The sequence below is a fragment of the Hyaena hyaena genome, unplaced genomic scaffold (genome assembly GCF_003009895.1).
Source record: "Hyaena hyaena isolate Hyena2069 unplaced genomic scaffold, ASM300989v1 scaffold_26, whole genome shotgun sequence".
Lineage (NCBI taxonomy): Eukaryota > Metazoa > Chordata > Mammalia > Carnivora > Hyaenidae > Hyaena > Hyaena hyaena.
The window spans coordinates 4,807,563-4,817,863 of record NW_024080658.1 but is presented as its reverse complement, the minus strand read 5'-3'; positions in this window follow the sequence as shown (position 1 = coordinate 4,817,863).

Here is a 10,301-nt window from a genome sequence, read left to right as displayed (position 1 = left end):
AGAAACGACCAATATGTAGACTAGAAAAAGAACTCCCAAAACTCAAAAGTAAATGAACAATCAAATTAGAAAATGGGCAAAAGATATGAAGAGATATGTTACTAAAGAAAATACACAAATGTCATAAAGCACATAAAATGACACTTGACATCATGGTACATTAAGGAAGTGATCATTAAGACAACAATGAAATATCACTACATACTCACTAGAATGGTTAAAGTAAAAAATAGTGAGAACACCAGAGGCTGGGAACTATGAGGAGAGACTAGATCATTCATATGTTGCTGGCAAGGGTATAAAATGATACATCCACTTTGGAAAACAATATGGCAGTTTCTTAAATACTAAATGTGCAACTACCATAAGACAGCAATAACTTGAGCATCTATCCCAAAGAAAGGAAGATTTATATTCACTTAAAATTCTACACACTAATGTTTATATCAACTCCACTCACAATAGCCCCAAACTGGGAACAATCCAAATGCCCTTCAATGGACAAATAGTTAAACTCCAGTATATTCGTATCATGGGATACCACTCAGGAGTAAAAAAGCAATGAAGTATTTATATACATAGGAACCTGGATAAACCTCCAGAGGATCATACTCAATGAAAAAAGCGAACGCCAAAAGGTTATATTCTCTGTGATTCCATTTATATATCATTCTTGAAATGACACATTATAGAAATGAAGAACAGATTTATGGTCACCAGGAAGTAAAGAAGAAAGTAGGGTGGGAGGGATGTGGTTGTTGCTATAAAAGGGCAACATGAGGGATCCTTGTGGTGATGGAAATGTTTTAGTCTTGTCTGTTCTTGTCAATATCCTGGTTGTAATTTGGTACTACTGTGTTGTGAGATATTACCTTTGAGGGAACTGTGTAAACAACACATGGGATTTTCTGTCTTATTTCTTATAAGATTTGAATTTATAATTATCTCAAAATTAAAAATTTTAATTAAAAAATGACCCACACATCTCTCAAGCAGAGGAAACAGAAGTACAAACAAATAAACATACTATAAATATCTGCAATCATTGACACAGAGATGAAATTCCTTGCACAGAACAGTGCGGTCACCATGGGAGTTAACAAAGTTTTTCCAAAGGAGCTGAATTTTGGGCTGAATCTTAAAACATGGGAGTAGTTTACCAGCTTTTCTTTAATCCTTGCAATCTTATGGGACAGATGCTACATCTCCTTTCAAGAGGTTCAGAAATGTTAAATCAATAGCTCAATGTAACACAGTTTCCAATTGCAAGTTTATTCTCGGTCCATTTTTACCAAAAGGTTTAATCTTCAAAATACAACACAACAGAGCCAAAATGCCAGAGAAGAAATAAATTAGAAAATATTTTTTTAGGGGCACCTGGGTGGCTCAGTCAGTTGAGCATCTGACCAGCTCAGGTCATGATCTCACGGTTCGTGGGTTTGAGCCCCATACTGGACTCTGTGCTGACAGTTTGCCCAGAGCCTGGATCCTGCTTCGTAGTCTGTATCTCCTTTCTCTCTGCCCCTCCCCTGCTCGTGCTCTGTCTCACTCTCTCAAAAATTAATAAAATAAAAAAATTTTTAAAGCAAAATATATTTTTTTTAAATAATCATGGCACCTGGGTGTTTGTCAGGTTAAGCCTGACTGTTGATATCGGCTCAGGTCATGATCTCACAGTTCCTGGGATTGAGCCCCACCGTGGGCTCTGTGCTGACAGCACAGAACCTGCTTGGAATTCTGTCTCCCTCTCTCTCCTTCTCTCAAAAATAAATAAATACACTTTTTTTTTTTTTCTCTCAAAAAAAGGGCACTCATCTACTCAAGAAGTTAGGTACTGATAATATTCCTAATAGAGGTTAGGCTTGTAGATATGTGCGAATGATAAGACAAATCATATGTCTCAGAAAGGAAAAAGGGAACCATTCAGCATCCACTATGTCTTAATTGTTTTTTTAATGTTTATTTTGAGAGAGAGAGAGCGCGCGCGCACAAGTGGGGGATGAGCAGAGAGAGGGAGACAAAGAATCCAAAGCAGGCTCCATGCTCTGAGCTGTCAGCACAGAGTCTAACACAAGACTCAAACCAAAAAACACAAGATCATGACCTGAGCTGAAGCAAGACGCTCAGCTGACTACACTACCCATGTGCCCCAGCATCCAATATGTTTTACAGCCAATGGTTCTAGAACCACTTCTTGACTGCATGCTATTTCTTGCACAAGAAACTCCCATTTGTAATATCACTTAATGAGTGCAGTGATTTTGGGGGTGGTGAGAATAATGGATGAGAAGACAAACTCAGGATCATGTAAGAAAAGTGGAAGCACATGTGTAGTTTATAAAAATTTTTCCAAATAATTTAAAGAGTCCTCTCAAAGGGGAATTTTGACCTTTCCCACAGAATATAAAGCACTATGCAGACCATTTCACATTCTTCGTAACAATTTTATTAGGCTATTAAAGGATTTCTTAACATCGTCCTTTTTGACACTTTGGGCCAAATAATTCCTTGTAATGGGGGCCTGTCCTGCACATTATTTTCAGCAGCATCCTTGGCCTCTAACTACTAGGTGCGAGTAGCATCCCCATCTTGAGTTGGGACAGTCAAAATATCTTCAGGCATTACCAAAAGTCCCTTGGGGGTTGCCAAATTGCTCCCCTTTGAGAACCACTGGTCTAGTAGTATTACTGACATTTTGTAAATGAGAACTAATGTTTGGAGAAGTTCAACAGACTGCTGAAATTATACAATGATTAATTGATGGAGCCAAAAACAGAACATAGATCTCCTTGATTCTAAAGGAATATGATTTTTTTTCCCCATGCACCTAGCTTCTATAAAGAGCTCACGTCCTTATAGAGTTCATGGAAAGGCAGAGCCATAACCCAACATGACAAAATAAGGTGACTGGCGCTCTCATTAAGGAGAGACCAGAGCCTATAAGACCCAAAGGATGAAACAACTACTTCTGCCTGGAGTAGACAAAGAGGAAGTATGGTCATTTTCTATGACCGTTTCCTATGGTCATTTTTGCAGAACAAATTCAGCAGCGAAAGCCACAAATTATTTACCATCCATATTCTTGGGTCAGGAGTCCAGGTACAGGTTAGCCAGGTGCTGAGGATCTCACCAGGCTGAAATCAAGGTGCTTTCCAGAGTTAGAGTTTGATGTGTGAATCACGATCCTCCTCTAAGCTCACTGGTTGTTGGCAAAATTCATTTCCTTGTGACTGTGTAACCAAGGTCCTTATTTTCTTGCTGGCTGTCAGCCAGGGGCCACTCTTAACTCCTAGAGGCCACTCTCAGTTTCTTGTCATGGGGACCCCTCATCTCAAAAGGCAATGACCTATTTCTTCAAGGACTGTTGGAGATTCTACTGATGCTTTTTGTCTCTTATAAGGGCTCACCTGGTTAGGTCAGTCCCACATAGGATAGTTTCCCTTCTGATCTACTCATATTCAACTGATTAGTTGACCTTAATTATGTCTACAAAACCCTTTACCATATTACCACATAATTATGACAAAGAAATCATATTTGCAAGTCACATCGACACTCAAGAGGAGGGGATAAAAGGACCTGGATTAATGGGAGGTTATCTTAGAATTCTGCATAAACATGTTTGCTTCCTGGCCAGCCCTGGTAGTGCCTGATTTGGCATCTGCCCTGGTTATCTTATGCCTAGTTGCCCCCACAAACAGCTCCCAGTCACCTTATGTGATGGCTCCATCCTGCTTATGTTATTTGCACATAATGTTGCCTCCCAGGCCCTGGGCAGAACTATTGCATACTTGAATCTTCCCTTTAAAATGTGGCTCTAAGGGGCGTCTGGGTGGCTTAGTCAGTTAAGCGCCCAACTTTGGCTCAGGTCATGATCTCACAGTTCGTAGGTTCGAGCCCCACGTCAGGCTCTGTGCTGACTGCTCAGAGCCTGGAGCCTGCTTCAGATTTGTGTCTCCCTCTCTCTCTGACCTCCCCTGCTCACGCTGTCTCTCTCTCTCTCTCTCTTTCTCTCTCTCTCAGAAATAAATAAAACATTTTAAAAAATGTGGGTCCTCTCAGGCACCTGGGTGGCTCAGTCAAGCATCTGACTCTGATTTGGTGCAGGTCATGATCTCACAGTTTGTGAGATGGAGCCCCACATCAGGCTCTGTGCTGACAGCATGGAACCTACTTGGGATTCTCTCTCTCCCTCTCTCTCTACTCCTCCCTTGCTCTCTCTCTCTCTCTCTCTCTCTCAAAAGATAAATAAACCAAAAACAAACAAAAACTTGGCTCTTCTCTAAATTCTTCCTCTACCCTCCCTTAGGCATGTAATAATTCCTGTGTATTCTGGGCCCTGACATTTAAACAGTTATAATGTTAGGCAATTTTGCATGAGTCATCTTAATTCACATGTGATCTTATGTAATGATAACCTCATAAAGTATGTCTTATCCCCACTTTTTTAAATAAGAAAATTTAGGATCACAGTGACTAAGCAGCTTTCTCAAGGTCCCACAGCTCCGTTCTAGGATATGACAGAAACAAATTCATGTAGCTCCAAGTTCACACTCCTTCTGGTGTGAACTTTCATTTTATGGAGAGCAACGGAAGAGCAATGACTGAGAATTTATACTTCTTTTGCCCTGCAACTATTCAGCACTTCTCATTTCAATTATCATAACTATATAAATAACTCCTGCTTTGACTTTTTTTCTAATTGATACTTTCATTAAAATCTCATCTTCTCAATCTTCCAAAATTTTTTAGAGCAGAAACCATGCTCCTTAGTGGTCTCACTAAGGAGCCCACACAGCCTTGCATGAATGACAGCCCTTGAAAGTAACTTGTATACACGACAAATAAATTTTCTTATCACTCAACTAAATATCACCATTCAGAAAAAAAGTCTATAAACTGGGGAGAAGAAAGAAATGAGTGCACAAAAACATCCTTTCCGCTGTGCCTGCTTTCCCCATACTTCCTTCCCTGGCTTAGTCCCTACAAGAAGCTGTACATCAGTTCTGCTCCGCTTCCACTACCTGCAGACGAGAGATGGAACTTCATGCTCCAATATCTCTTAATAATAGTTCATTAAATCACAATAATCTAGGTTTCCAGTGGCATTTCTATAAAAGAACCTTTCCTATGCCCAACACAGACTCAGATATATAGATAAACCTATATCAAGGTCTAGTGTTGAACTGCAGGGAAAGGGAGCAGCAGATTTAGAATCATATATTGATTTAACAGATATCCTTTGAACAGTGATTATGTGCCACTCTGCTGGGTCCTGGAATTATTCTCTGCTCTGAGGAGTTTACAGTCAGCAGGCGATATGAACAAGGAAATGGGAACTGGAATTTACATGAGAAGTTCTGTGCAGAAACTGGCACAGGAAAGAAGGTAGCTTAAAGATTTCATCATAGCAGGGCATCTGAGTGGCTCAGTCAGCTGAGCAGCCAACTCTTGATTTCAGCTCAGCTAATGATCGCAGGGTCATGAGTTTGAGCCCCACATGGGCCTCTGTGCTAAGTGTGGAGCCTGCTTAAGATTCTCTATCTCTCTCTCTCTCTCTCTCTGTCCCCCTTCTGCCTCTCTCCCCGATTCAGACTCTCTCACTCTCTCCAAAATAAAAATAATAATAATTATAATGACTTCAGCATGACCACAGAATGGAGGATTGGAGTGGGGCAAGCCTATGTCAGGAAGGAAACCAGGAAACTGTAGTGATTATCAAGTAAGAGATGAGGAAAAAGCAGTGCTAGATACATGTGAGCAACTTTAGGATTAAGTAGTCATGGCCATCAATTACATATAGAAATGAATATAAGGGAAGGAAATGGATTAAGAATGATACTAGGGCTCTGGCATAGATATCTGAGTAGACGTTGTTGCCATTAAATGAGCTGAGGAAACCAAGAGAAAAGGCAGATTTAGGAGCTCTGAAGTTTAATGTTGAACATGTTGCATTTCAAGAGCTGATTCTGAGTTACTGTTGGCATGTAACCCAAGATGATGGTGATAACAGCTCATGAGTCTTTATTTTTCCTTGTTAGGTGTTCTAGGACAGACTTTATAACCAGGGTGCTATCTCCCCAACTACCGAGGCCCACCTGCCTAGATGTTTAATATGACTTAACTTTAAACGTACTCGGGTTCAAAAGACCTTACCTCTCAATCAAAATGTGAAATCAAAGCGCTGCATAAGTTAACTATATCTGTCTGCACAGATGTTGCACCCACCACATCAAAGCCATTTTGCACTTGCCATAAGAGATGGCTTCATGACCTTGGAAATAAATTTGAAGTGTATGGGCTCCCTGAAGCCACAGAGTTGACTGAATATGACTTGAATTATCGTAATGCATTATATTCACCATGGGAAAAACCCAGTGCAAATTGTTGAACAGTTTTTAACAAAAGAAACGAGACCTATAATCAAAATTATTGGATGACAATGTAAACCATTTTCAAATACTCAAATAACAAACAATAGATATATGGATAGACAGATAAACAGATATAGATAGACATATAGATAGATAGGTAATAGATGATAGGTAGATAGATGATAGATAGATAGATACATAGATACATAGATAGATGATAGATAACAGGTCTACAAAAATGTTCACTCAGACCATAACATTTTTTACTAGCTTTCCTCACATTTGTCAATATCAGTTCCACTTCTTTATCATATCCACACTTTCCTACTAAAGTAACAGTTGTCAAAAATGCTTAGAACATTATAATGCACTGAATCAAACTAAGTTTGCTTATAACATTAACACAAGACCACACCTACTTGTTGGTAGCCAAAATAACGTGTTTTTATGTTTTTAAAAAAAGAGTCTTACTTCTTCTAAATATACTATTAAGTTAACCATGTACAGTGTTCAATTTTGCTTCTCTTTCTGCAATAGTTTTTGGGAGCTAAGAAATGCATTGAAACAGTAAGTGAATAATCCCATCCAGTCATGAAAATGACCAAAAAGGTTTGATTGTCTACACAGAAATTAGATCCATTCTTCTAATCATCTTGTAAGAACTATTTGGATATTTATATGATTTCTTGGTATGGAATAACCCTGTGAATATTTCTTCCCTCTTATCAAATTATAGTTGCAAACTTGCATAACTTTTTAATAACAGACAATATTTATGCAGCTGTACCATATGATAGGTATCATGCCAAGCATTTATATGCAGTACCTTGTTTAATCCCTATAATTCTATAATAGATATTAATTACATTTCCTAGATAAGGAAACTGAGGCACATAGAGGCTGAGTCTAAGGTCACACAGCTAGTAAGAAAAAAAAGCCAAAAAGTTATCCCAGGTTTTCCTAATGCCAAAGGCTTGCTCTCAACCACATTATTTCCACCTTGGTCTGTTGTTTTCTGGATGAGATACGCAGTTCTCAAAATACATAAATTTGCTTCGTGTGTGTGTGTGTGTGTATGCTTATGTGTGTGAGTGTGTATACCTAATTTATGGTAACACTGAATATAACATTTAATAAATGATATTTATATATTTTATATTTTAGTATCTGTTTAGTAAATGATAGTCTAATAAAGATGAAATATATCTATATTTTCCATCAGATTGAGAATATTTTACAATTTAATTGGCTAAAAACTTTTTTAAAATGTACCTTTAGAAAGATCAGTTAACTCACTATACACATAAACAACCCACTATCAGAGTCAATTCAAACATGTACAAAAGCCAAAAATGTAAACAAAATACTAAAGCCACTATACTTGCTTTCACAGTAATATCAGCTGTTCTTTAGACAGTGTTTATATATATGAATATTGATATTTGCTAAAGCTTTCCCCATATTATCATTTCTAATAAGACCCTAATAAGAAAGATATTATTATCCCATTCTATAAAGCAAAATTAGGCTGAGTACAATTATGTAGGTTGCATGTCGTCACTCAGCCAATAAGAAATGGCCCCAGCACTTGAAGGTAGATGGGCTTGTGCCCATGAAACCTGATGCCACAGTATGCCCCCAAAAAAACATTTTATAAAGCGCAGTTACTTCCCCAAGATGCTGTTGAAAACCTTAGGTAGCTGAAAGTCCATTTTATGCCTTCCATGTGTTAGCAACACTATAAAAGTTAAATTCATTGACATCTGTAATATAAGAACTAATGGGATCAGTATTCTTTGAAAATTATGCTTTTTTTCCAAATGTCACCTTATGTTCCACACATATTTTCAAAAATGAATGTTCAGGTTTTAAAGAAGGACTAAACAAAATTGACAATGTAATTTTATACAGGTACAAAAAAACACATTCTCTTACCTTATGGGTTGCTCTACCAGTCAGGCGGTGATAATAATTTACTATTCTGGAATACTGTTACTCTTCCAATTTTGACATAACTGCCATGTTATTTCACTCACATATTCCTCTGTCTATCCCAGTAGCCAGGGGCCATTTTTCATGCCATTCATTTGCATCAGAAATTATAGGTTTTGATACCACTGCCACAGCCTGTGTTTTAACTTTGAAATATATTGTAGCTAAACCTCTAATGTGGCTAATCTAGTTCATGATTCAATATGACTGCAGTTATGGTTCCCTGAAAGGGCTGCCGCTGATAAAAAATACCACTCTGTGCTTATGCTGAGGAGCTCTGCGGGCTCAGCTCCCTCAGCTCCCTCAGCTCAGATTGAAAGATTTCCCTTAGTAAATAGTTCTCTGAGACTTTTCCTATCCCAATTACCAATTTATTCTATGACCTTGGCACTATTGAGCCTCCTCTCCAGTCTCTCTCTCTCTCAACCTCTCTCTCTCTCTAACTAACCATAAATTAGAAAGGCACAAACATGGTTTTCTTAATTTCTTTCTCCTTTCTACCATTCAGAACAGACGTGAAGAGATCTTTCCCTAGGCTCAAAGCAAGGCAGGCATTGACAGCCGTCTCACCACCAGCTCCAGCTCAGGACCAGGGCTTTCCTCTGGTGCTCACAGAGCACATCTCAGTCATCCAAGAAGACAGGGTATAAGCGGAAACTGCCCACGGTGGGAGAAGTCATATGCTGGGAACTTGGAAGGACCTTGAAATCATTGGTCTACTGCTCATTTTTAAGAGGCACCGAGAGCTCATCTGAGCTACTCAAGGTCACTCAGTGTGTCCCCAACTAGTTAATTTAGGAGTTCCTTCATTCACCAAACATCTACTGAGTACCCAGTGTGTCCTAGACTCTGCATAGGATGCTGGGAGTCTAGAGATGAGTGAGACACGGCCTGCCCTGAAGAGAATACAATCTGGCAGGGAAGTTAGGTGAACAAAGAAGTTCAATCAAGAGGAAGTATAGCCATAAAACCTAGTTGGTGCAGAAAAGTTCCAATTTATCCCTGTTCCAGTTTAATTGTCAGTAGCACTCCTTTCACTCTCAAAAGTGTCTCTGGATGATAAATTAAACAAGTACTTCAGGTGTTGGTGATAAGAAAAAAGGACTAGAAGTGAAGTCACAAAGGAGAAGATACTACTTTGGTTCATTCTCTAATAAACCCTGCTTAATGTTGTTCCATGGAGGCAAATGATCCAGTCAGTCTGTGCAAAGTAACACTATCATGCCACTTTACAAATGCAGAAATGGACAATCTGGGAACTATATGACTTGCCATGCAAGCAGTGAACGGCAGAGTCAGAACTAAAACCCAGGTCTGACTTGCCTCAAAATGTCACCTTTTCCACTACAGTCACCACTTACCCTGTTTCATTCCACTTCTCAAGGGGAAAAAACTGTTAAAAACTCTTGAAGAACAATCATAATAGGGCTCAATAGGTACTGGTAATGAATTAAGGCCTTTGTGGAGAAACAGATGCATGGGACACAGACCTGCTACCAAGAGTTGTAGGCTCTTGGGAAAATAAAGCATTCACGCACACACACGCATGTGCACACACACAAATGTACTAACCACATGGAACAGAAAATGTGAGTGCAACAGAGCAGACTATAAGCGGCACAGGACTCCAAGGCAGAGGAGACCAACACGGTGGTCAGGGAAGATCACCAAGAAAAGGCAGGATTTAAATCACAAATGAAAAGGAGGAGGGTTCCACGCAGCCAAACTCTGGGGTAGACTACTCCTTACAAGGTCCTGCCATGGTCAAATCCAGGAAAGAATAATTAGATATGGAGAGCAAATGGAATGAAGATGATGTACTTGAAGTGTCACAGAACAATGGTTAGGAGGAGAGGGGGTAGCAAAACACTTGCCCCAGGGGTCTTAAGTTCCTCATCTGGAAAATGGAAAATGGGAACAAATCTGCCTACGTTA